Below are 26,006 nucleotides of genomic sequence, written 5' to 3' on the forward strand. Positions count from 1 at the left end.
CCAGGGTGGCTGGGGCTGACGGGAGTTGGGAGTCCAACATCATCTGGAAAGTCTTTTCTTAAGAGCATCATGCTTTCCTTTTGAGGAAGGGCCCACTGGCTAGTGAAAGCAATTTACAGTTTACTAGTGGGGCACAAGCCAGTGGGACTTGAGTGAAATGAAATGACAAGCTTCAGCACAGCTCCTGTTCATATCAGTTGGGATTTATGTTTCATCAAATCTATCTGGTTGACTGTCAGTTATGTAGAATTAATAACTTTTTTATACAGCTAGTATAGCACAGTGGGGAGGAGAGCCTGGCTGGGAGTCCGGAGTCTATGAGTTCAAATCCCCGCTCGTGTCTCCTGGGTGTCAAGGTCCAGCTAAAGATCACCCTTACAGTGAGTGGCTCAGGGGTTACGTGCCCTGCCACCTGGGCAGCTGTGGGCAAGTTGCATAGTCTCATGGAGCCCAGTTGCCCCCTAGCTGGCAGTTGCGGACAAGGAAGGGGGGGCTGGCTTGTGCACCTGTGCCAAGCAGAGCAGGCCCTAGCCAGCTGGGGAGGACAAGCCTCAGAGGGAGGCAATGGTAAACCCCCTCTGAATACCGCTTACCATGAAATCCCTATTCATAGGGTAGCCAAAAGTCGGGATCAACTTGAAGGCAGTCTATTTCCATTTTGGTGTCCCTTTCCCTCTAAAATCCTTTCTTTGGATTACACGGATGCCAGGACATTATGTGACTGGTTCTACAAGAGTTGTAGTTAATGGTGAAAACGTTTGCTTCCTTTAGATCAGCTACATTGCATAGCAGACAGGAGTATGAGTTTTCCATCTCTAAAACTGCTACATATTGTTTCATCTCTGGGCAGAGGGCCATAATGACCCCCAGTCAAACCTCTGGGGGCTGCATGTCAAAGTGGAATGTAGCTAAAAGTAGGCATGAGTTTGTTTGTTTAAGGTCAGGGATTTTTGGGGGGACACACACACAAATTTTGTTTTTGATATCACAGAATCACAGCTGGGACTTGTGTGGGAATGGTTAGTTTAAAAATGAACAAATGGGGCAGGGGCTTGGAGGGGTACAAAGAATCCTTGTGCCATTGCTGTATCACAGTGTGGGATCTATGGAACCAGTAAAAAAAATTAATTTTTTAAATGAACAATTTTGGGAGGTCTGGGGGGGGCACAATAAACCTCTTGGGGGTCAGATGCAGCGTTCAGGTTAGCCATTCATGCCTTATGATGTCCCTAATTGGGATTCAAGTTTTGTTCTATGTTTATATATATGTTTGCAGCACATTAGAACCCACAGCATGGTTTGAGCTTCCAAACATAAAACAGGCAAACTATGGCTGAGACCTAGCTATCTGCTTTCATTTCACATCAGCTTAGCATTCAACAACCTGACTTGATAAACATCACTCCCTGCTCCATGGTGAAACAATCTCTTGAGGTGCAGCCGTGGTCCTAGATGTTGTTTATCAATGATTTTTGAATTTACCCATAACAGCAAATACAGTTTGCACAATCTGTGGTTTGCAAACCAATTTCAAACCATGGCTTGATATCCTGGTTTGCCCACCCCTTGTCCACCATGTTGTGCATGCTGACATCAGTTCAAACTGAAAAACAAATGACAATTTGGCTTTGCAAACAAAATGTCTGAATGTTGTGTGATGTCTAAATGTGGACAGTTAGCATTAGCATAGATGTAATGCTAAATCGTAATGTTAAAACAGACAAGGGAAGAGAAAAAAGGAATTAAAACTAGGAAGGGGGGGGGAGCGCACTTTTCAAAGGGTTATGCCTGCAGCTGGCCCATGTAGATTTCACCGACAAGATTCCTCACATCTGGAGTGTTGGGAAGGTCCAACGAATGACAGTCAAGCAATTCTTGCACGTGCATAATGAAGAACAGCACAGTTACCTTGACACAGAAGTCAAATGGGGCGTGGTGATAACACCACAGGAAAGCAACAGCAGATTCAAGGCAACCTGCCATAAACAATGCATCACAAACACTGCTTTAGGATGGTTCCATCTGGGTTCTCTGCTTTGACCGTGTGGCCTGGGTCAACTGTAGAAGAAGTGCTCAACAGAGGACCTGATAAATATAACATGTAACAATTACAAGCAACCAGGGAAGGAAGAAAAACAGTGCACATTCCAAGCTGGAGGCTTCTGTTTGGAAAAAAGCAAACTGTAAATCAAACAGCAGCAGAAGGGCTTTTCACAAGCTTATTCCTTAGAAAAGAAAACAGCAACCTATACCACAATCTGCAATGTAATGGCTCTGTATTTACTGCACATATTTCTTGAAACCATGGAACATCAGCACATTACGTTGACTCGTCCATGCATGCCAGGAGCAGTCAACTGTACATAAGGCAAGCTTTAAAATATACAAAAATAATTCTAAACAGGCATTCTGCTGAGGCTGAGTTAAATAGACCACTTACATGATTAATGCTGCAAGATGAGTGATCTTGCACAATTTCCAGGACAGAACTCACATTAGGCAAGGCATAAAAGAATGCAGTTTTGCTTTCACCCTCCCAGAACAGTGAGTGATTCAAACAGTGCAATGTTCTACGTTCTGGAAAAGTCTGTTCTTGGTATCCTGAATATTTTTGTTCATCTTTATTCTGATGTAAATCCCCGATTAGCTTATATCATTAAACATTTTGCTGCAGAATAGTGGTTGTGGAAGTTTACTGCATAGGTAACTTACTTCTTTTAGAAAAGTTCTGTTGCATGCATTCTCAAGATATTTAATAAATAGAAATTAGGGCTTATTCACACAACTGTGCAGTGGCTCATAAGCCCTCACATCCACACATATAGTTGCAGCAGTTCTGCCTACAACTAAATTCAGTGCTAGATCTGGGATTGCATTGTGGTGAATTTATCTACAGAACCCAGGGCCAGCCCCAGGCATGCCTGGGCCCATGGGCACCAGCCTATCCCCAGGCCCCAGTGCTCCCCTGCCGTGATTTGCAGCAGGATCGCTACCATGGATTGCCCGACATTCCCTCGATCAACCTACCTTTCTCGGCTGTGTTTTGAGGCTGCGTGCGCAAGGCTGCCCTTAACCAAGATGGCAGCTGAGGTTTCTCTAAGGGGCTGAAGCCTCTGCCGCCATCTTGGTTGATGGCAGGAATGCACCTTAGGGAAACCTCAGCCGCCATCTTGATTAAGGGCAGCCCTGCACGTACAGCCACAAAACACAGTCGAGAAAGGCAGGTTGAGCGAGGGAATGGCGGGTGATCCGCGGTAGCGATCCTGCTGCAAATTGCAGAAGGGGAGAGAAGGGGCTCCACAGGGGCCCCTGTAGCCCCAGGTGCCCTTGGCTAGAGCCCCACCTGGCCACCCTTTGGAGCCTGCCCTGACAGAACCTATAGAAGGACCTGCTATGATATGCAGGACTGCAAATGGCCTTGGAGAAATTCTGGTGCTTAGCATGACATCACAGACAAGCAGATCTCCCTCTTCCAACATTGGGAGAAGAGCAGTGTCGGTGACAAACACAGTTTTTGGCTTCCAAGCCCAACCAAAATTTGTGGACTTCTGCCAATGTCTACCTTTATCTTAGATGATAAATTTATCAAAGGTAATATTGGTCCATCTTAAAAGATGGGTTTTCATGCAAGACTCCATAGGGGCATTCAAATGACCCCTCCTTGAGTGCTCCACCTGAAGGAGGAAGTACAGTTGCTCCATGTGTACACAGACGGTCCACATACAGGGGCTACTACATGAAAGCAAATAGTTTGGCCAGGATTCCTGCTCACGTGGAAAATGCTCCATCCATTTATACATTTGTATACCTGTAGGGCCCCACCCAATTTTGAATGCACTGCCACCAGGGATTACGGCCAGCAGACACATCAAGATCAGGGGTAGAGTGCTGTGAGAATACCCCTTGTACTGCCAAAGCAGGACTGGTGTCAGCACTTGGCATCCTTGGGAAGAACCATGGCAGCACCCATTACTGACACCTGCCTGCCTTGGGTCACCAGACAACTGGGTCTTAACCACCATTTACTGTCCCCAGAATGCCCTCCAATGTAGCACTGCTCTGAGGGCATTGCAGGAAGTGTAAATGACAGCTAGACCCAGTCTCCCAATCAGGGCCGGTTCTAAAGGGCGGCCAGGTGGGACACTGGCCCGAGGGCCCTGGAGCTACAGGAGCCCGAGGGGCCCTCCGCTCCCCTTCCACGATCCGCGATACCATCCACCTGCCCACCGTTCCCTTGCCTCACCTACCTGTCTCTTGCCTTTTAGCTTTGCCCTTACTGAAGATGGCGTCCATGGCTTCCCTAAGGTAATGAAGCTGTGGCCGCCATCTTAGTTGATGGCAGAGATGCGCGCGCATAGCATGCACATGTGCCATCAACAAAGATGGCGGCCACAGCTTCATCCCCTTAGGGAAACCGCAGCTGCCATCTTCATTAAGGGCAATAGTAAAAGACAGGAAACAGGTAGGTGGGGGTGTGGGGGGCATGCACATTCGTGCTCATGTGCACATGCTGGGGCCCAGGGCAAGCTGATGCCCAAGGGCCCCGGTATGCTTGGAGCCGGCCCTGCTCCCAATGCTTCTTGGAGTGTCGCTGCTGCCAGTGCTGCCTGCTACCACTGCCAGGTAAGCCCACCAGGACACAACTATTGAGGGAGCTCACCAAAGGGCACTGGGTCCAAGGCCCAGCTCAAAGGTGGAGCCAGCCCTGCATGCAAAAACTACATGAAATTTTTTCCAAGCCACTGCCTGTGCTTTCTGAATAGGAATGCTGTCATGCCTGAAGCAGCCTTAACATGTTCTATGAAGAATTGGGTGTGTTTCTCAAGCTAAACTGTATTGCTACAGACAGAATCCTAACACAACATTAAGCCAAACAATGTAGCACTAATACAAAAGCTTCTTGCAGTGCAATTATTGCATCCCATATTTCAAGAAACACACACCCTCATTTAGGTCTCAGACAAAAGAGCCCATTCATACAGATTTTGTGAAAGAGCAAAAATTAAAAGTACTGTTACGGAGAGTTCAAGAGGACATTGTTTGGATGTAGCTACACATGGATTTTGAAGCTCATCTAATCAACAAACATATTCATTCACTGACACGTATTTATCCCCTTAAAGCCATTCCATTCTGCCCTGCGTACATTTGATGGTAAAACCTTTAGGAAACTAATATATGCAGTTATGCCTTGTTTTAAAAGAAAGTGAGATTTAGAAGGAATGTTAACAGTTGCTTTAAAAAAATCTACAGCAAAAAAAACCTCTTAAAGGCAGGGTTGGCCCAAGGCATTTTGTTGCCTAAGGCAGGGCAGGAAATGGTGCCTCGCTGTTACTCAAGGTTGGCCATGTTATCCTGGCACCTGAGACAGGAAAACCCACAAGCACTTCTCTGCCTCTCTGGCAGTACAACCATAATACATTAATCAACAATTTGCTGCCCTTTCATAACATCGAAAATCAGCTGCCCAAGGCAGCCACCTCACTCTGCCTAATAGCAGTTAGCCCCTTTCAAGTGTACTGTTAGGCTCAAACACAGAGTTAACACAGAGATAAGCTCGCTGATTTCAGTGTTTCTAACCTCCTTTTGTTCTGTGTTGAGCTGCAGCCATACAGCAGAATTCATCAAATATGTCCTGAAAGTGAAATTATTTTTGTAGGGAAGACAAAACAGTTCCAACTGTATTAATGGAAGTCTGTTTTAGGATATCCTGCTCTAATTCTGTTGTTACCAACCTTCCTGCCTTATCATAATGAAACCCAGTGGTTGTAGTCATGCCTATTTTCCATTTTTTGTTTTGTTATCTGACAAGTAGGCCTCAAGCTAATGTTTGTCCTGAGGAAACCAGAAGCACGATAAGACTAGTACTTGGTGTGAACATGTGGTATCTCTGAGCAATTCTTCCAGTTACAGGAAGTATTTTTCATATCACTATAATACTATAATATTTTTTTCAAAATTATGTACCCACTAAGATAACAAGGGATGGCTAAGCGGAGAAAGTGCTCATCTATAGTATTTAATATGTTAAAGACACAACTCAGCTGCATTATTAATGGCAGTTTTCAATCTTGCACCAAAAAACTGTTCTAGCACTAGGAACAGAGGAGCACAGGAATCTGTCTTATACAGAGTGAGACCATCGGTCTATCTAGCTCAGCATTGTCTACAATGGCTGGTAGCAGTTTCCAGAGTTTCAGGTAGAGTTTCTCCCAACTCTACATCAAGATGCCAGGGATTCAACTTGGGACCTTCTGCATGCAAGGCAGATGCTTGACCACTGAGTTATGCCCCCTCCCTTGTTGCAGGGATTGCTGTGTTTAAATTAAACTTAATTAAAAGGTTTACCAACTTAAACAAATGGCAACACAGCATCTGTTCCTGTAAGTGGAAGAGGGAATTTAGCAGGTTCAACATTTTTCTTCTGCTAAAGTACTATAACGGAAGAAGTCGCATCCAAGAAAATTCTCCTTTCTACACAAAATGTTAAAGGCAAGGGATCCCATGCCCTTTAGGAAATATTCAAGATCACTTATGGAGGACCTCAAACCGAACATCATTCTTCAACCAGTTGCATATAGCAGTGTTCATTCACATAAGCGGGATCATCTGAGTTCCATTAACTGGCTAATGCATGGTGAAGAAGTAAATCTTCCCTTTTCCACTTCTTCAGGGAGCAGATGGAGAATTCTAATCCGCCTCAGTAACAAAAGCCCTGTTCAGACATTCTGAACAGCACACACAAACATGCTATCCCCCCCCCGCTGTTCCCCTATTTGTGTTTTCCAGTGACTGTCAGCACTGGGGAAGCCTCCTGTACTAGTGAAGGCTCTCATGTGTTTTGGAACGCTGATCTTCCAGTCTCTACAAGTAAAGGGACTTCCCTGCTGTGGACAATTACTGGGGTATACATGGAGGGCAATGGCAGAGAGGATGGAGGGATTGACTTAGTATATTGACCGATTAGGATGGTCCGCCCCAGGAGGCTGATGGATCCGGATGGTTTCCTGATGGCTCTTGGGGATTTTCCTGCCACCTCGGCAGGCGATTCTGTCGAAGCTCTGGTTGACCTCTGGAATGGGGAAATGGCCAGGGCGGTGGACATGATCGCTCCTGAGCGTCCCCTCTCACGAAGTGGAGCCAAACCAGCCCCTTGGTATTCCATTTTTGGGTAAGGTAATAGAGCGTGTGGTGGCCTCCCAGCTCCAGGGATTCTTGGATGAAACAGATTATCTGGATCCATTTCAATCTGGTTTCAGGCCTGGTGATGGGACGGAGACGGCTTTGGTCGCCTTGGTGGACGACCTACGCAGAGAACTGGACAGGGGGAGTGTATCCCTGTTGGTTCTGCTGGACCTCTCAGCGGCTTTTGATACCATCGACCATGGTATTCTTCTGGGCCGCCTTGCTGGGATGGGACTTGGGGGCACTGTTTTGCAGTGGCTCCATTCCTTCCTGGAGGGACGAACCCAGAAAGTGGTGCTGGGGGATTCCTGTTCGACCCCTTGGCCATTGACCTGTGGGGTCCCTCAGGGCTCAGTTTTATCCCCTATGCTATTTAACATCTACATGAAACCGCTGGGAGAGGTTGTCCGGGGGTTTGGGGTTCGGTGCCATCAGTATGCAGATGACACCCAACTCTATGTCTCCTTTCCACCTAATTCCAAGGAAGTCTCAGTTTTAAACCAGTGTCTGGCATCAGTGGTGGACTGGATGAGGGTGAACAAATTGAAGCTTAATCCAGACAAGACAGAGGTGCTCCTGGTCAGTCGTAAGGCGAATCAGGGAATAGGGATACAGCCTGTGCTGGATGGGGTTACACTCCCCCTGAAGACACAGGTTCGCAGTTTGGGTGTGCTCCTGGACTCAGCGTTAAATTTGGAGTCCCAGGTTTCTGCAGTGGCCAGGAGTGCTTTTGCACAATTAAGATTAGTGCACCAACTGTGCCCGTTCCTTGAGCTGTCTGATCTGGCCACGGTGACACATGCCTTAGTTACATCCCGTTTAGATAACTATAACGCACTCTACGTGGGGCTGCCTCTGAAGACTGTTCGGAAACTTCAGTTGGTACAACGTGCTGCAGCCAGAATGTTAACTGGGGCTGGTTACAGGGACCGTACTACCCCCCTGTTAAAAAAGCTCCACTGGTTGCCAGTCTGTTTCCAGACACAATTCAAAGTGCTGGTGTTGACCTATAAAGCCCTATATGGCTTAGGTCCAGGCTATTTATCAGACCGTATCTCCCTGTATGAGCCTGCCCGGGCCCTGAGATCCTCAGGAGAGGCCCTTCTCTCAATACCCACATCTTCTCAAGTACGACTAGTGGGGACGCGTGAGAGGGCCTTCTTGGTGGCTGCCCCTAGGCTTTGGAATTCCCTTCCTAAGGAGGTAAGAATGATCCCCTCTTTGCAGTCCTTCCGCCGACAAGCAAAGACCTTCCTGTTCCAACAAGCCTTTGGAATTGAAGGCTAAGGATAGGGCGTGAAGGGTGCTGCATTGCTAATGTCTATTATATCATTTTCAAACTAGTTTGAACTTTTTTTAGCTATATGTGTGTATGGTTTTAATATTGGAAATAGTTTAATTTTATTTTAATGTAGACTTTGTATGTTTTTAATTATATGTATTTTTTTATCTGGAAGCCGCCATGAGTTCCAGTTTTGGAAAAATGGCGGGGTATAAATAAAGATAATAATAATAATATTTGTGCACACTCTCTCCTCCTTGCAAGTTGACTTACAGCCCTATTTAGAACTCTTGAACAGGCTAATAGCAGTACCACCCAAAACATCCTTCTCAGCCTTTTTCCCTTATTCATAATCCGATTTCTAGTTTAAGAATCATGGGTATTATTCCAGACTAATTAATCCAGAATAAAAGGATGCAACTTTCTTTTTAAATTGACCCCCCCAAATTAGGCTTTTAACAGTCTTTCTGGCAGACAAATTTAGGGCAAGGGCTGAACTAGACAATCTTCAGGCACATTCCAGACCTAAGATCCTTAAAGAGAAAATGATCCTATGGCTCAAATGTGGACTGTATAAATAATCCCTACAAAGCAAAGAGAGATTCTGCCTTCTCTTTCTGCAAGCTGGTCTTAAAGCACTGTCCAAGTATATCACTGGTTGCTGGGTGACACTGATGCTTTATGATGTCACTGTTGCCATAGAAACCACTTGTCCACACAAATGAAAATCCCATCTGCCAGTAGAAGAGCATGGGAAGCTAAGAGAGGAGGCAACAACTTGAGTCTGGCAGGATCAAAACTGCTCAACTAAAACACCACCACTCTATGGCCCTGGGTACAGCTCCACCTTAACATAACAGATATGGCTCAAGAAATTGACTGGTTGCGCAGCCATGCAGGTGTATGTAAAGTCAACCACTACAGCGCTGAAGGACAGAAAGACCAGGACCGCAAAATGATATGTTTTGTTGATGTGACCAGCTTAAATGTGAAGGACAAAGATCAGAGAGGATACAATGAACTTGACCTGGGGGGTCTGGAGGAAAAAGAAGTTATTGTAATAAAAGATAATGAGCGAAACAATCCCAACAATACTGAAGGAGCAGTCTGCCTTTTCAAGCAAGGCTCCTCTGAAGAACTCAATGTTGTGAGCTGGCTAAGCAATGACCTTCAGAAATATGCAATTGGATTTCAGCATGCGCTAACACCTTCAGGTGGTTCACGTAAAACTCAACAATACACAATATCAGCTGACAAATTGAACACCGCTGCCACTGGTCAAAGAGGAAGTTCAGATGAACCTTCATATGTCAATAAACTTTGCTCCATGGTTGTTCAAAAAGCACGCCAGGAGATCAAAGATAAACTGGAAAGTAGCAGTAGCAGCATGCGTCAGCCCCTTACTGCTGAACGTAAGGTTGCAACCCCAGAGTCCCATGACAATGGTTCAGAAAAGCCCTGGTCAATGGATTTGCATGCAAAAGACATTTTTGGCATGGCACTGAAGATGATACAGCAACACCTAATGGAAAAAAGCAGGGAAACTTCTCATGAGATACATCCCACTACACCTAGCTACACTCACAGGGATCCTGTTAATTATGACCGGGTTGGAGCAAGCCAAGGACCCACCTGTCCTCCAGTGACAGGTGGGTTACAAGATCCTCACCATGAGCCAAAGACAAGTATATCAGGTATCCTTTTGTCACTCGTCCAAAAAGTCTTGCGTGATGCTGCTTCGAGTCTGGAGGACAGTGTCAGTGATGCACACCGGGCTTACAAACCACCCACCACTTCATAAATCAGGCTCAGGAGGGAAAAGGCCTTATTAAAAACAGACTAATGGAACACGGGATATGTATGGCAATATGGATCAGATAAGCAAACAATTTATTGACCAGTTGATGTAATCTGTGATGAAGTTGAGCCTGGCTAAGGCAATAAATGGCTCCATTTTAGTGATCAGTGACATCTCAGAGACATGCAACTGTCACAGTTGCTCATCATAAAACTCAAAAGAGCAAAGAAGATTGTTCTTCTGTAGGAAAATCTAGTAGGAGGCAACTGTGTCCAACCCGCTCTGAAGACAAAGGGTAATATAACCACAGGATCAACAATTTACAAAGCAGAGAGCTCAAGGTAATGCCTCCCCCCCCCCGACAGTTAATGGTTGCTTCTTAATTTGCTGCCCCAAGGGGTATTTACAAATATGAATGATGGGGCATCGTCTGGGAAGAACTACAGGAAAGGAGACATGCTTCAAGAGCTACTGAGATACACCTGAAAATAACAGATGGATGCCACTGTGGGAAAGATGCTTCACTGGCTCCTTGCTACTGGCAGGAACCAACTCTTCCCTCTCATATTGCTTCAACCCAGCCTAGGCACCTGACCCACTCTTCTTTGGCACAACAGCCGCCACCACCACAGCCTCACTGTAAAAGATGACAACAACCACTACCAACAGACACAGTGAATTCAACTGGTAGATAAAATTGTAGCTGGGCAAGATCATCAATTAAAAACATTGTAAAAAGTGCGAGCAGGAGAGAGACTGTTTTATTAATCACTTCAACTGAACATGTCACCACCTAGCTGCTACACAGACACTCAATGAGCTTAGAATGCTGCTCTAAGAAAACCAAGCTTCTTCAGCTGGAAGGTACTATGCAAAAGCAGGCAAAATATCTGCATGCTTTTGCTTAATTTGCATTCCTAGTACTGGCCATGAAATGTTTGTTTTGCAGAATTTGGATGAGATTTTGGGTAGTGATGAGGAAATGGGGCTTGAGTTCCAGAGGAATTAGAGGGATAACATTTAGCATAGAGGGACAGCAAGGGTAAAGCATATGTTCAGATCATGGGAGGTCTCTCCTACTACCTACCTCATTAACATCTTATTTCCAAGGTTTTTTTGGGGGGAGGGAAGCCACATCACAGAGTGTGGCAACAGCCATGAAGAACCATTGGTTTTAAAAAACTATTCTGAATGTCTCAGAGCACAGGGTGGTTTGATGGCTGGTAGAAGTCAGAACTTAGGCCATGTTCACATCTTCACAGTAATTCTGCCAATGATCACAGAACACCTATCACCTTTTAGCTCAGTTCCCATTTGGGGGTATTTTCTGAAACAATAAAGAAGAAATACAACATCATTACTCTAAGCGTGAAACTCACAGGTTCCTGGTATCAGATGGTAATATGTGAGATTTTGCCACTGGAATGGGGCTGGAAGGTGCATAGACTACTTGATAATAGAGGGAAAGACTTATGTCTATATGTGACTACAGTGTACAATCCAATCAGTGCATTCCAGGAGGATGCTGGTATGCACCTCTTGGATCATCCACTGAAACCACCAGGGCCTGAAGCGGCATCAAGACCACCACCAGGGCAAGGAAGAGGTAGTCACATCTCACATTATTTCTGATTATTCCTCAGAACCAGCACTTTCTCTGGTTATTGGAAGAATATAAAAATTTGTCACAAATAATGCTCTTAGTACACCAGTGGTTTGTTTATGATTTGGCAATTTAATCCTTAGTAAAGATGAAGCCACAACTTAGTGGCAGGACACATGCTCTGCATGCAAAAGGTCCCAGGTTTAGTCCTTGACATCTCCATGGTAGGGCTGGAAAAATACTCCTGTCTGAAACCCCGGACAGCCACTGCAACTCAGTGAAGCCAACGGTCTGACTCTGTAACAGCTTCCTATGTTCCTTATATATTAAATACATCTTTGCTGTCAATCTTGTCCTCCTTTGATGGAAATCTTTGTCTGCACTCCAAAAATGTGCTCCTGAGCACCATATGATCCACGTGTAGTGCCCAAGCATAATCTGTAATGTCACAGGGGCAGACAGTGCTCCACATTGGAAGGAAAAAAGGGAGAACACCATATGCAAGGAAATAGCCCAGTCATTTTGAGATGGCAAGGAAGACAAGACAGTTTTTGGGTTATGTTGAATGTATCAAATCAGAATGGACTCAGAGGAAGAGTTTAAACTCAAAACATAATGGGTAATATATGGTCTTTTGTTCATCTGAGATCTCCTCTCTTTTAATTCCTTCATCTCCCATGGTACCTTCATAATTACCCATCATGTCAAAGGGAAGGAACTCTAGCATAGTTGTGACATGGGAAGTGGGATACTCTCTTGAAACATGAGTTCATGCTTCTTGTTTTTCCAGCACCATCATTACTCATTGTCTATATATATATTCTTTTTGCTTCCCAATGTTCTTATCTCCCGTCTATGTTCACTCCAGCTTTTATTTTATCTGTAAAATGGGAGAATTTCAATACAACACAAAAAATCATTTTCAGTAAACTGTACATCAATGAAGGCACATTTCTTACATGTGGCAAATGAAGTTATACATTATGGGTGCTATTCAATGCTAGTCTTACTCAAAGTCAACCTATTGAAATGTATAGACATGACTAACTTAGGTTCATTAATTTCCATAGGCCTACTCTGAGTAGGAATTAGTTGAATACAATTTTATACAAATTAAAGATATGTGGGAGGAAGGGGTATAAGGACTCCACAATTTTTTTGCTGGCCAAACAAAAGAATTGTGGTCACCGGATCCCAGTGTGGCCCTGTGTAGCTTAGATGCTCTAGCCATCTCTGCCTCAGAAAGGTCAAGAAAACTGCCCCTGACTTTTTCCTACAGGAAAGAGGGGTAGAGAACTTTCTGTTCAGCCACACCACATGCCTCAGCAATGAAGCAGCAACCACCAACCTTCCTCCCAACACTGGACTTGGGGAAGGGGCAGGGATTGCCATGCACCTACCTCTGCAGCTCCAAGATTGGGAGGAAGGCTTGTCACTTATCACACCAGAGGGCAGCAACAGACACACACACACACGGAACCTGGGGAGTGTCTCCTTCAGTGACAAAGTATGACAAGCTGGGTCATGAGAACCAGTTTTTTAAAGGTGTGAACCCTTTATGAAAAGTTCTTTCATATGGTGCAGAAAACGAGTGCTTGGTGGCCAACTTGCACTAGGCAGGTTGCCTGTAGTGGGAATGAGGACAAGCTCCGAAAGACTACAGAAACTGAGAAAGAGCTACATTTTGACATGTGACCCAGTTTCAGTTGCGTGACTGAATGCAGATAACCTTTGAACAATTCTCATCTTGGTAAGTAGTAAAGTAGTAGCAGATGGAACTAATAGATATGCTACACCTTGATTTTGCTGTGCATTGTATCTTTGACACCCAGCTTTAATGATTACACACTGCCCAAATGTATGCTTTTGAATCATATTTTATTACCCAGTGTAGTGACCCCTCTCTGCTACAGCCATATCCAGGCACTATAATGGTTAATGCCATTAAACAAAGAAGTCCATACGTGCACTAAGCCTTAGTGTTTCTGGGTCTTCAAGTACTGTTCCTTGAAGTTGCGCACTATACCAGCTTTCCCATGCTGGTTGGGGCTAATGGGAATTGTAGGACGAAGCGAGTTGTATCCAAAGTGTCTGGAAGGCACCAGGCTGGGGAAGGCTGTATTATATAGAATCGTAATACAGAATATAAAAGGCACACAGGGCACTGTTCACCACTTTGAAATCCCACTGCATGTCGCATGTCTTAGTTCTCCCACTGAAAATCAATGGAGCTTCCCCTTGACTAAAGCTAGATTATGACCATAATATTTTGGGAGTGGTTTGTTAGAAAAGCAGGTTGAAGAAAAGTAATTTTTTTTCTATTTTAGTTCAAATGGGATTTTTTTTTAAAGACGTGATTACACATAATCTGTATTTGTAAACCATCCAGGAAATACTTCATATGTTAGCAATGTCAGCTGTTATAATCCTGTAGGAGATATTTAGTCCTTTGGAACATGGTATCAGAAATATTAAGGCTGAGATATTCTTAAATCTTCTCTTTTGGTTGCAATTTAATTTGGGATTTGAAATTAAAATGAACTCTACTAGAAAGGGGAAGGGAACAGCTTTATTAGCATGCTTTATACTTAAAAGGAAATTGGTTATTTCGACTCCTGGCTGACCTAAAATGTTCTTGTCAGTATTTAGCAGCATAATCTGCTTCCCTCATGAATTGCTTGAAATGAATGAGTGGAAAAAGTATCTACAGTTCATTTTGGCAATTCTGCTACATCTCATCATCTCTAGGTATACCTCCTATTTGCAGACAGATCCATAATCCTGCTGTCCTTTTCAGATGTGAAGAAAAGGCTGAGTGATTTTGAGCGGCTCCTTGTAAGTTGGAAAAGAACCCTCTTTTGTGTTGTTCACACACAGTCATGTTGCCTTAGACTTCCCAAGGAAGTTGCAAGACATAATTGTCTACTTTCTGGTTATCGCTAAACACCATTTAGTCATGTCTCCCCTTTGATGTATGCTTATAAGAGATTCCAAACCATTTCAGTGACTGCAGGTGCACAACCATGGGCAACAGCATATCTTCTATATTTATTTAAAAGGGAGTGACTTTGTAAATCCAGTAAAAGTACAGAATGCAAGGATGCTGTTAGGACACTGAGGGAAGTGGAACCTAACCTCCTAATCAAGTAGGAATATGGGTGGAAGGGTTTGGTTGGCCAGATCAGCTCATGCTTCCTCTAGCAATTGCTCATGCTTCTCCTGGGAGGCTTGCTTGACACCTGGAGGCTCCTGGCACAAAGGTCTGCATGCATTGACTTGAGCAGGTCTGAGAAATCACATTCCAGGTACTGAATCAGGACTGTCTTGCATCACTGTCTGTCTTCATTTCAGATTATGATTTGGGTGATATTGTACAAACTAATATAATATCTCCCGTACACTACCTAAGTGCCTGAAATAATGCCCTCATACTACTGCAAGCCATCTTGGGAGCCTTGAAGGATGGGGTAGAAATGAAGCCAGCACACAGATATGTGGGTCATGTAACTAAGTGAACAATATTTGGTTAATTCCCTACAGCATCAAACAAATGGATTTCCTTTGTCCAGCTCTGGATTTAGAGGAGAGCCTGCAGTCCTGCACAAAGATTGCTCCCTGGTAAACGCTTTTAGGAGGATGTGAAATTAATTAAATAAAATAATTACAGAACAGAAATATCAGCAAGAAAAACAGTATTTGTAAAAGTCATAAGGTGGAACAAAAGGCAGTTAGGAATAGGGTTGTCAGGTCAGAAGCATCCCAAAACCTGAGATTTTAGAGGCGGGCCCGAGTGATGTCACAGGGGCGGACCCAAGTGATGTCATTAAGCATGATACATTAAGCATCAATCACAGTTGCTTGGAGCGTACAATTAAAAAAATATCTGATTGGAAATTAAGCTAGAAATCTTAGCTAAAAGATGGAGCCTGGGTAGGGAACATTTAATCTAGCCTACTTGCTTTTGGCAAGAAGGGTTTAAGTGCCTTCAGGCCAGGCCAGTCACCAGAAGGCCACTGAAAGGAGCCTAGTGTTGTGGAGATGTTAGATTGGAGCATTCGGGAGTAAAGACAGATGCCCTTGAAGGCTGCAATTCTAAACATACGTACTAAGGGACTAAGCCCCATAGAACTCAACAGGACTTACTTCTGAATACATATAGTTTGGATTGTGCTGTTGGTAAAGCTTGACTAGGGATCCTCTGCAAAGACATTCATATCCAAGCAGGGTTGGCGACCCCCTGCCTGGAATGCCCTGCCCTTATCTTTTAATGTGGCTGCTCCAAACTTTTTTTACAGATTTGACCCTTCACTTCAGAAAGAGGTCTGAGAAATGAGTAAGAGTAAGAAGATTCTCTACCCTTTCTGTCTACCCTGTGGGCTGCTATAAACTCACTTTGACAGCCAACCCAATTCCAGTGAGTAATAATTGACAGAGAGAAAACATGCATGGTTTGGTCTAACTTCACAGGCAGCAGCTTGGGAACAACAACTGCAGCCACACTTTCAAATATGTGAATTCTCTTTTACCACTATTGGGCAAGAAACAAACTGCCATGCAACCAACAAGGTGCATCATCAATGGGTTTTAGGGGGTTGAGCTGAGCACATACAACCACTGCTGTTGCTTCTATGGAGTGAGGTTAAAGGTAAATGAAATGCGAACAGAAAATGAAAAACAAAATACAGTGATCCTTTCCTAAATGCAATACCATACCAAACACAACAAGATTCCTATGAATAAGGCAGACAACTTAGCATCCCACAACCAGTCAGGATCCATAACTGAAAACCAAGACTAAAAAAATCCTTGCAGCCAGTCAGTTAATGAAGAATGCTGCGGCATGATTGCTGGCATGAGTGAGATCCTATCAGCACATAATACCTCTGCTCTGAAATCTGCATTGGTTGCTGATTTGCTACCAGCCCAAGTTCAAGCTGTGCTTTCCATGTTATGGGTGCCACATAGTACTTGTTCTGCTCTTGCAAGAAATCAGTCCTTTCGTTACGTTTATTACGGTCAATGACCCGTCAAGAAAATAAAATTACAGCCAGTTACATACAGGATAAAAAAGCAATAGACATTACAATATAGGATTAGATAACATACGTTTGCGTTGTGCTGTATAAAAAAACTTAGCGACTGGAATCAAATAAGAGCTATTTTTGCCAGATAGAAGCCATGTTAACCACTGTTCTGGAGATCTATTGGATTGTTTTTGTATAAGGGGTGCAATATATAAGTCCCTTTCCTCAATATAAAGTGGGCAGGCAATCAGGACATGGTGAAGTGTTTCTAAGTGTCCTTTTCTGCATATACAGAAACGTTGGGCTAAGGGCATGCCCTTGAATCTGCCCTCCAAGAGCGCAGACTCCAGGCAGTTGAAACGAGCCTTGGTAAAGGCTAGACGGAATTTAGGATTCGTTAGGACATCTAGGTATGGGGCGTATTTTGGAAAGTGAAAACCGAGATTATGCTGGGAAGGGGAACATGTTTTAGCTGCCGCCTGTGTTGTGGATTGTCTATCAATATCCTTAAGCCTATCCTTAATAATCTGTCTGGCCTTACTAAACTCTATAGAAGAAAGAAATTCAATCGAAAGGCCTAAATAGGGTAGTTTGTCCAAAAAGCATTTCATCCAAGTGGATAGGTGACCTTCTTCCCCAAGAGATGAAAGATAACCTGTCGGGCATGCATACATGATTTTGGTCCAAAACTTAAAGGAAAATAACCATGCTAAGCATTCAACTGAGTAAGATCCCGCTTCCATTCTCAAGGCGGCGTTAGGAACACAATTTTGGACTCCAAAAATTCGACGCAAAAAAATAGATAGCACTGACTCCACTTTAGGGTTGAAAGCATATATCCAAATCTGGACACCATACAAAAGTTGGGGTAATATTTTAGCTCTGAACACCTGTAATGCTGCTGGAATGTATTGCCCCCCATTATTATAATAATATCGGACAATGCTCTTCATCGCTGTTCGGGCCGTTGCAACAGCCGCACTGATGTGAGGCACCCAGGAAAGGGAAGAATGGAATAAGATGCCTAAATATTTATATGCTCTAACTTGCTCAATTACATGGCCATTGATTTTCCATTCCGGAGTTAATGATGATTTTGCAAAGACTAGAATTTTAGTTTTGGAGAAGTTGATTGTTAATACATTCTCTGAACAATATTTCATAAAAATTCTAATCAAACGTTTTAGGCCAACTTTTGAAAAGGAGAGCAAGGCTGCATCATCAGCATAAAGCAAGATGGGGCATCTACTTCCTTTAATTTTAGGCGAGTGAAGGTCAGCAGAGAGACAATTGGAGGCCAAATCATTAAGGAAAAGATTAAAAAGGAGCGGGGCCAACACACAGCCTTGTCTGACCCCTTTTGATGTGATGATTGAGTTGGAGAGATCACCATTTTGGCCGCAGCGAACGCGGAGGGAAGTGTTCTGGTGTAACTTATATATCAAAAACAGTAATCTTTTATCCATTGATGTTTTAGCCAGTTTTGCCCACAGCAAATCCCGTGGAATTGAGTCAAACGCAGCCTTCAGGTCAATAAAAGCGACGTATAAACCACTCCCTACGTGATTGCTATATTTTTCCGCAAGGTGATTAAGAAGGAGGCAATGGTCCATAACCGATCTACCACTCCTAAAGCCTGCCTGTTCCGCACCCAGGACATTTTCTTCCTCCATCCAGTTGGCCAATTTGTTCTTTAAATATTTAGCATATAGCTTTCCAATCACAGAAAGTAAGCTGATTGGTCTATAACTGGCAGGGTCGGTCCTGGAACCTTTCTTATAGATTGGCACAATTATGGCTTCCTTCCAGGACTGTGGGAAGTGACCCTTGTTATTAATCAAAGTAAATAAATTTGCTAAAATAGGCGCCCACCAATCTGGATGTGTTTTTAAAAGCTCAGGGGGGAGATTATCTCCACCAGGAGCTTTAGCCAGTTTTAAGTTTTTAATCAAATCGAGTATTTCTATCTGTGTGACCGGCGGCCAGATGGGAAGGGATCCGTGATCAGCTACAGGAGGGGACTTTAAAGGAAAATAATGAAAGTCCATTTGGAAGTCGGCGAAATGTTGTTCCCAAACACTTGGGAGGATGTTACAGGTGGCAAGGTTAAAGGGTCTGATAGAGCCATTAACTAGTGACCAAAACTTTTTTGAATTTTTATCTTTGGCTGCCTGTCTTAAGGACTCCCATCCCAGCTGTAATGCTTGTCTCTTTTTATTAGCTATAAGGGCTTTATAGATCCTTTTGGTTTTATAGTAGGCCTCAGGCAAGATTTTAGCATTTTGATGGCGATAGCATAGATATATGCTTCTGAGTTGTCTTTTTAGATTTAGGCAATCTTGGTCAAACCATTTATGTGGGCCATTGTAAATATTTGCTCTGCTGGGCACTTTATTCGGGATTAGCAAAGGTTGGAGAGTCTCAACCAAGGAGTCAAATATAATTAAAGTTTGAGAAAGATTGGAAGAATTCTCAATAGACTCTTGTATATTCTTGGCCAGGGGAGAATCTATGAATTTCTCAATTTTGGCGGCAACTAATGAGGTCCACATGGGCCGTTTGTATTTAAAATACATTTGGTTAATAACCGGGTTATACTCTGCCACTAACCTACAGTTCACCTTTGGTTGTAGTAGAAGGGTAATAGGTAAGTGGTCGCTGTCTAGTCTCTTGCCAATTGAGAATTTTGTAATTAAATTCAGGAGATGGGGGGACGTGATAGCATAATCGATCACGCTGCTTCCTCTATTTGAAATGTATGTATATTCCGCACAGGCATCAAGGGGCTTTAGTCCATTTAAGATGACAAGGTTGTGGCTACCGACAGTACGAGTTAAACAAATTCCCTGATAATTCACAGTATGATCTTTTGAGGTTCTCTCTAGGTCCATAACTAAATGAGAGTTAGTTTCCCCCCTCCATAATCTGGAGGACAGGAGACTCTCATTATCCTGGCCGATCCTAGCATTAAAATCACCCATGATGATTACCAAGGCTCTGGGGAATCGGGACTCCAGCTCCGTGATATAGTGGTCTAATTCTTCCCATATTTGATCCATAATTATTCTGGAAGTGGCAGGGGGAATATAGACGTTTACTAATAGAAAGGCTAGTTTGTCAAACGTCAAGTGAACTGCCATAGCTAAGTTATGGCATGCTGGGATACTGTTACAGTGTACATTTAGCCCTGTAGAGATGAGGATTGCCAGACCTCCTTTAGGGCGTCCTTTCGTTTTGTCTATTTGATTAACAGCTGGTAAAGTTGTAGAGTTAAAACCATCTAAGTTTAGGTCATTAATACACCAAGTTTCCTGTAAACAAATTACATCTTGATGATTTAAAAAATCAATAAAATCTGGAATATTTTGTTTGGATGACCATCCTGCTATATTCCAGGACAGCAGGTGTAATGGAGTGTCATTCATCACTGAGGTAATACACTTACGGATGGGCTTGGAGTCCCCAGCTGGCAAGGGTGATATAATCTGGGGCTGTCAATGTAACTCTTCTATGTGATTCAGAATGCCCAGATTGTCATTAAATACCGCCCCTGAAGATGGGCACATTTTCCGAGTTGCAACCTGGGATCGGGGTACTACATATGAGGGCGTAGTCCTCCCAGAATTGCAAGAAGTAGACTTGTCCCCAATGGAGCCCTTTTGTTGGTTCGTAGTTGTAAGACGTTGTATCAGGCCATATAGTCTTTGGATAACCATGTCTCTTTCCAGATCTGATATTTGAGAACATAATGCAGTAAGTTGGATCTCTTCCGGTTCCAATTCACCCAGCAAGGTCGAAAACGATAGGGCCGAAACAGGTGGTGCAACAGGAGATCGTTCCTTGTCTTGAGAATAAGCATAGTTCATATCTATCTCTGATTCTGCGGAGGAAGAACTCACTGATCTCCCTGTGTGAGTCCATAAGGGTACTGGGGCAGAGGCGTTAATGTAATAACGTTGTATTAAGAGGCCGCTATAGTGTAGCTCCTCTCTTACACGATATATCTGATTAGCTATTATCGAGGAATGGAATGTCACAATCAAACGCCACACTCCAGATTTAGAAGATTCATTAATCAAAGATCTGACATAGTTAGTGGGTTGTCCAGGGTGTAAAAAGCGAGCAAAATAATTGTCCAGAAAGGGCACACTTGGAAAGGGGGGGCATCTTCTTAAAGTCCTAGAGTTGTACGTTATTGCCAATTTATCAGGTTGCAAAACTAGTTCCCAAGGTCTGGAATACGTTTTGGTACAGCATGTCTTTTTGTCCAGTTGAGTGAGCTCTAAGGTAAGGCTCTCGTTCCCCGATGTTATTGTAGTTTCGCTTGCAGAGTTACCCATGAAGTATGTGGAGGGTACAGTCTGATGATTGTTTTGTTTAGATAAAACATGCTGTCTTAGCTTGGGATCCGGTCTTGGTTGTTCAAGCAGTTTAAATAAAGGTTTAAAGTTCATTTTTGCCGGTGCTGGGGTTTCTGAGTTTTTGTAGTTTTTAGATTTCTTTGTATTCTTTGTTTGCCTTAACTTTCCTCTCCCACCAGAAATGACCTTGGGCTGCTGATGTTTGTTCTTCTTCTTCTTTTTTTTATTTTTATCTGTTTCTTTTACAGATGGCTGCTGCTGTGAAGAGACAGGATCCACCACGGGCGGCAATGACTGCTCCACATTATCACATGCAGTAAGAGACCCCTTATATTTCACCAGGGTGGTAAGTAGGTTGTTAGTTTCAGTGATAAAGGATTTAATTAATCTCAGTTCCTGAAAGATAATGTGTTGCCAGTCAGGTTCTGCTGGTTTAGAATCATCAAGTGCCGCAGATACTGACGAACATAATTCAAGGGATCCAGGAGAGTTGAAAATGGAGGAGTTTCCACTGAGTGGCTCATGATAAGAGTCAATAGTGACAGGTTCCGAAGGTGGTAGATCGTCAGATAAGTTAAAAGGGTCATAAGAACATTTGAAGCCTGCATCTATGAGCTCCTCCTCTAAGTTTGTAACTGATATTCTAGCAGCATTCTCTGTATATTTATTTACTAAGAAGGATTTTCCCAATGGCCATTCATGAGGCATTGCCCGTGTAGGGTATTTTAACTGAGAGATTTGTGTAGTCCTAAAAGGACAGGGTATTTCTTGAGCACGGGGAAAATAATTAGTTATCTTTGTTTGTCGATCCTTTAATCCAGTTCCGTCCTCCATAACTGAGCACTTCCCCACTTCCTTATATTTATACTAGCAAAGATCTTCCTTTAAATCGTTACTTGCAGTCAATGCACTGGGGTTCTTACACCCCTCACTCCAATCTATCTGTTGATATGTTTGCCTCACACCGCTTTGTACTCAAATTAGAAGGCGTTCTAATTACTCTCGCATAGATTGCAGCATAGATTATAGCAGTGAATTGCAGCAGTTAGTCAGGTTAATGGCGGCAATTAGTCCAAGTATATGAGGCTTCGCTCTGCTGCCTCTCTTTTATTACTTTTAACCTGTCTTGAGTAATAAAGAACCTCAGCAAATCAGCTTGGCAAAGGAGACTCAAAATTCAAAATTCCAAGTTATGTTGGGTATTATTTCAGATATAATTGCTACTAGCTCCACGAGCTGCTGGATAAGTGTCTTACCCGGGGGAGGATCCTCACCGGCCGCTCAGAAATCAGTCCTGTAAAGTGGCAGCATTTTGGATACTCTGTTCATAAGGTTGTCATGGTAAGAGGTGGTTTACCATTGCCTTCCTCTGACTTTGGACACATATCATACTTTGGAAACATAACGAGAAGACATGATTCACTAGAAAAGACAATACAGAAAAACAGAAGGGAGTAGAAAAAGAGGAAGACCAAACAAGAGATGGATTGATTCCATAAAGGAAGCCACAGACCTGAACTTACAAGATCTGAGCAGGGTGGTTCATGACAGATGCTATTGGAGGTCACTGATTCATAGGGTTGCCATAAGTCAAAATTGACTTGAAGGCACAACAACAACAACCAAGTGGCAGCACCTACGCTTTGGAACTCCTTGCCTATTGACATTAGGCAGACATCTCTTTTCAGCACCTGCTAAAATAATTTTTGTTTAGGAAAGTCTATCCACGCATGTAGAAGTTTTGTTTTTAAATCTGTTTTTAACTCATTGTTGGTTTTATTAATTTAAATGTTTTTCAATACATGTCTAACTGCTTTTGCCAATAATTTTATTGTTTCCATTCTTTCTGTAAATCGCTTTGAGATTTTTTACAATAAAGCAGTATATAACTGTTGTAAATAAAATACATAAATAAATTTTGGAGTCACAGCTTTTAAAAATGTTTTTAAATATGTTTTGATTTAATATATTTTAAAGTCTGTTTTTATGATTTTTGAAGTGTTTTTAGTGCTTTTGTTTGCTGCCCTGGTCTCCTACTGAGAGGAAGGGCAGGATATAAATCAAATAGTAAATAAAAAAATAAATAAACTTCATTCACCCAACCCAAAATTCAGAATCATGCCACTTTAAGCTATTTTGCAACTGTTTATACTTGTTTTATGGTTATTGGTTTTTAAAGGGATTTATTTCTTATTGTGGGCTGCCTTGGTTTCCAATCACCAACCCTACCTCACAGGGTTGTTGGAAAGACTCCACACACACACACACACACACACACACACACACACACACACACACACACACACACACACACACACACACACACACACTTGTAAAAATACACTCCATATAATAGTTTATTGTCAAACTAGTTGGTCACTGCAGAACATTTTTTTAAAAATCAGTATTAGTTTCCTACATAATAAAAAATGTGATCCCCAGGTAAACCCTGCCTAATTGCTTTAAAAAACAGGATTGGAGAGGGAGAGAAAGATTTACAACACAAACACAATTCTTTGTTATAATATTTTCATATTGCTAAGGTTTTCAAAGCACTGCCCTCTCCAACAGCCCAAGGTCTGACTCTTGCACACAAGAGAAAAAAAACTTTAATAAATTAAGTAAATTAACTTAAGTAAATTCTTACTTACTCAAACTGAAGATCTCAAAACCACCATTTCCTGACGTTGCAATGAAGTTTAGACACTGCCTGGGTCAACAAATCACAACCCTGGCTTCACTTATTGGCTACAATCCTGAAAGGGCGGGGTTAGAGCCCGAGCTTGGAAAATTTATTTTTTTGAACTACAACTCCCATCAGCCCAATCCAGTGGCCATGCTGGCTGCGCCTGATGGGAGTTGCAGTTTTAAAAAGTAACTTTTCCAAGCTCTGGAGCTAGGAGCTGCTATACAGATCTGTTAAACAGATTAGACAGTTGCGGGGGGCGGCGGCTGACGTTTTGGTGTATATCTCGGGAACCAGACCGCCTAGAAATTTTAAATTGAAGCTGAGAATCCAGAGATTAAGGTGAGTTATCTGGAGAGCCGGAGGGGACCCCCCCAAAACCGGAGAATCCAGCCAAAAACCGGACACCTGGTAACCCTAGTTAGGAAAAGCAAGAGGGCAGAGCAGACAACCTCCACTTCTCATCCATCCTAGCCAGGCTGGTGTAGTTTCAACAAACCACTTCCCTTTACTTGTCACACAAAAGGAGTTGATTAGGGCAATGATATTTGCTTAGGAATGCTCACAGGTAATTGATGTGCCTTTATAGCTACATAATATGGAGAGAATCAGAGAGTGGTTTCAGTCAAGCTTGCCACAGTGTTGTGGTGAGAGGAAAAGCTACATCTTTTGTTCTAAAACACATTAAAAATTGGGCTGAAACACTTTTTTCCAAGGCCAAACATAGAAATCCAACATTCCAATGAATTACACATCCATTTAAACTTGTGGAGATGGAAATTATAACCCCCAAATCAGACTCAGGCCTGGTACAGATATAATGCTTAACCAAGATGTAACATTACAGAATCAAACCTACACAAGCCTTTGGTTCATGTGGAGCACAACAAACTATTTTATAGCATTTGTCCATCTAGCTCTGTATGGTCAACACTAACTGGCAGGAGCACTCCAGGGTTTCAGACAGGAATCTTTTTCAAGAAGGTAGGGGATGAATTGGGACCTTCGGCATACAAAGCATGTGCTCTGCCACTGAACTACAACTTCCCTCTCCCCTTCTCTATGTATGAGGAAGAGACATAAAGCTTCCACTTTAGAACGAACCACTGTTCCCCATGATGTCTGAACTCAGAACTGTGGTCTGTTCTAAATATGGTTAGTTAAACCAGAACATCAAACTGAGGTTTGATCCTTGATTCTTCTAACAAACTAACCACAGTTCCTGAAGTTTGGCAGTCACAGAAATCTACAGTTAATTCGAAAGTGAAAGCTTTCAATCTCCTTGCAGGTACAAAGGAAGAGGAGGAGGAGGGAGTGTGTAAGCTCAAGGCTGGTGGAAGGATATCCCCATAATGCAAAGAAACATTTAAATCCACAATTAATTTTATACATCACTGAAAGATGGATTGTGTAAAAGACACACCATGCACTGTTTAAACTTGGTCAATCAGCCTCTACTACAGCCAAGGCTAAGTTCTAACAACAAATAATGCTGAAGAGTTGAAGCACAAAAAAGAAATAAAGATGCTGTATTAAGAGCTGATGGATGTTTAAGTCAAGGGGACTACTATTTTAAATACCTCAAGACATACAGCGCTGAATACCACCCGAATTTTATGATCCTTTTTTAAAAAAACCATTTGATTGAACTAAGATGCTCAAAATACCTTTTTATGATTTCCATTGCATATAAACATAACCTCCTGAAATTACTGAACTAGTTTGACTAAATATAGCGAGCAACACTCATGTTGTTGGGGTATCTTTCTCTGGTATGCAGCTAATATAAATAAAATGAGTGGAGAGAAGCTGGCTGTGTTCCACTGGCATTACATCACTCTTCCTTAATAGGAAACCTCTCCTCCAACTAACAATTTGCTTCAGTGTCTCCATTTAAGTTCTCAGAGAGGATCATCTTAGAAGGCTGATGTCTTAATCAGAAACAGTTTAAGGTCAGAAGCAATTTTGTTTGCAATTAGAATATTCAAAACTTCACAGCTCTTGTAACACTAAAGAAACAGAAAATCTTCTTAGGCTTTTAACGTTTTGCAACAGAAAAGGAAACAG

At 42.8% G+C, this 26,006-nt stretch overlaps 1 protein-coding gene and 1 long non-coding RNA gene across 9 annotated transcripts in view; one reads left to right on the plus strand and one right to left on the minus strand.

Moving 5' to 3' along the window:
- PALLD (palladin, cytoskeletal associated protein) overlaps positions 1-26,006 on the minus strand; it is a 331,056-nt gene that overhangs the window by 57,440 nt on the left and 247,610 nt on the right. The window lies entirely within an intron of this gene.
- The window catches only part of LOC133364082 (uncharacterized), a 33,663-nt gene continuing 28,968 nt past the window's right edge, over positions 21,312-26,006 (plus strand). Inside the window, exon 1 of the long non-coding RNA XR_009757829.1 lies at positions 21,312-21,599. This is a non-coding gene — a long non-coding RNA (uncharacterized LOC133364082). The remainder of the gene's footprint in view (positions 21,600-26,006) is intronic.

The sequence above is a fragment of the Rhineura floridana genome, chromosome 9 (assembly GCF_030035675.1).
Source record: "Rhineura floridana isolate rRhiFlo1 chromosome 9, rRhiFlo1.hap2, whole genome shotgun sequence".
Lineage (NCBI taxonomy): Eukaryota > Metazoa > Chordata > Lepidosauria > Squamata > Rhineuridae > Rhineura > Rhineura floridana.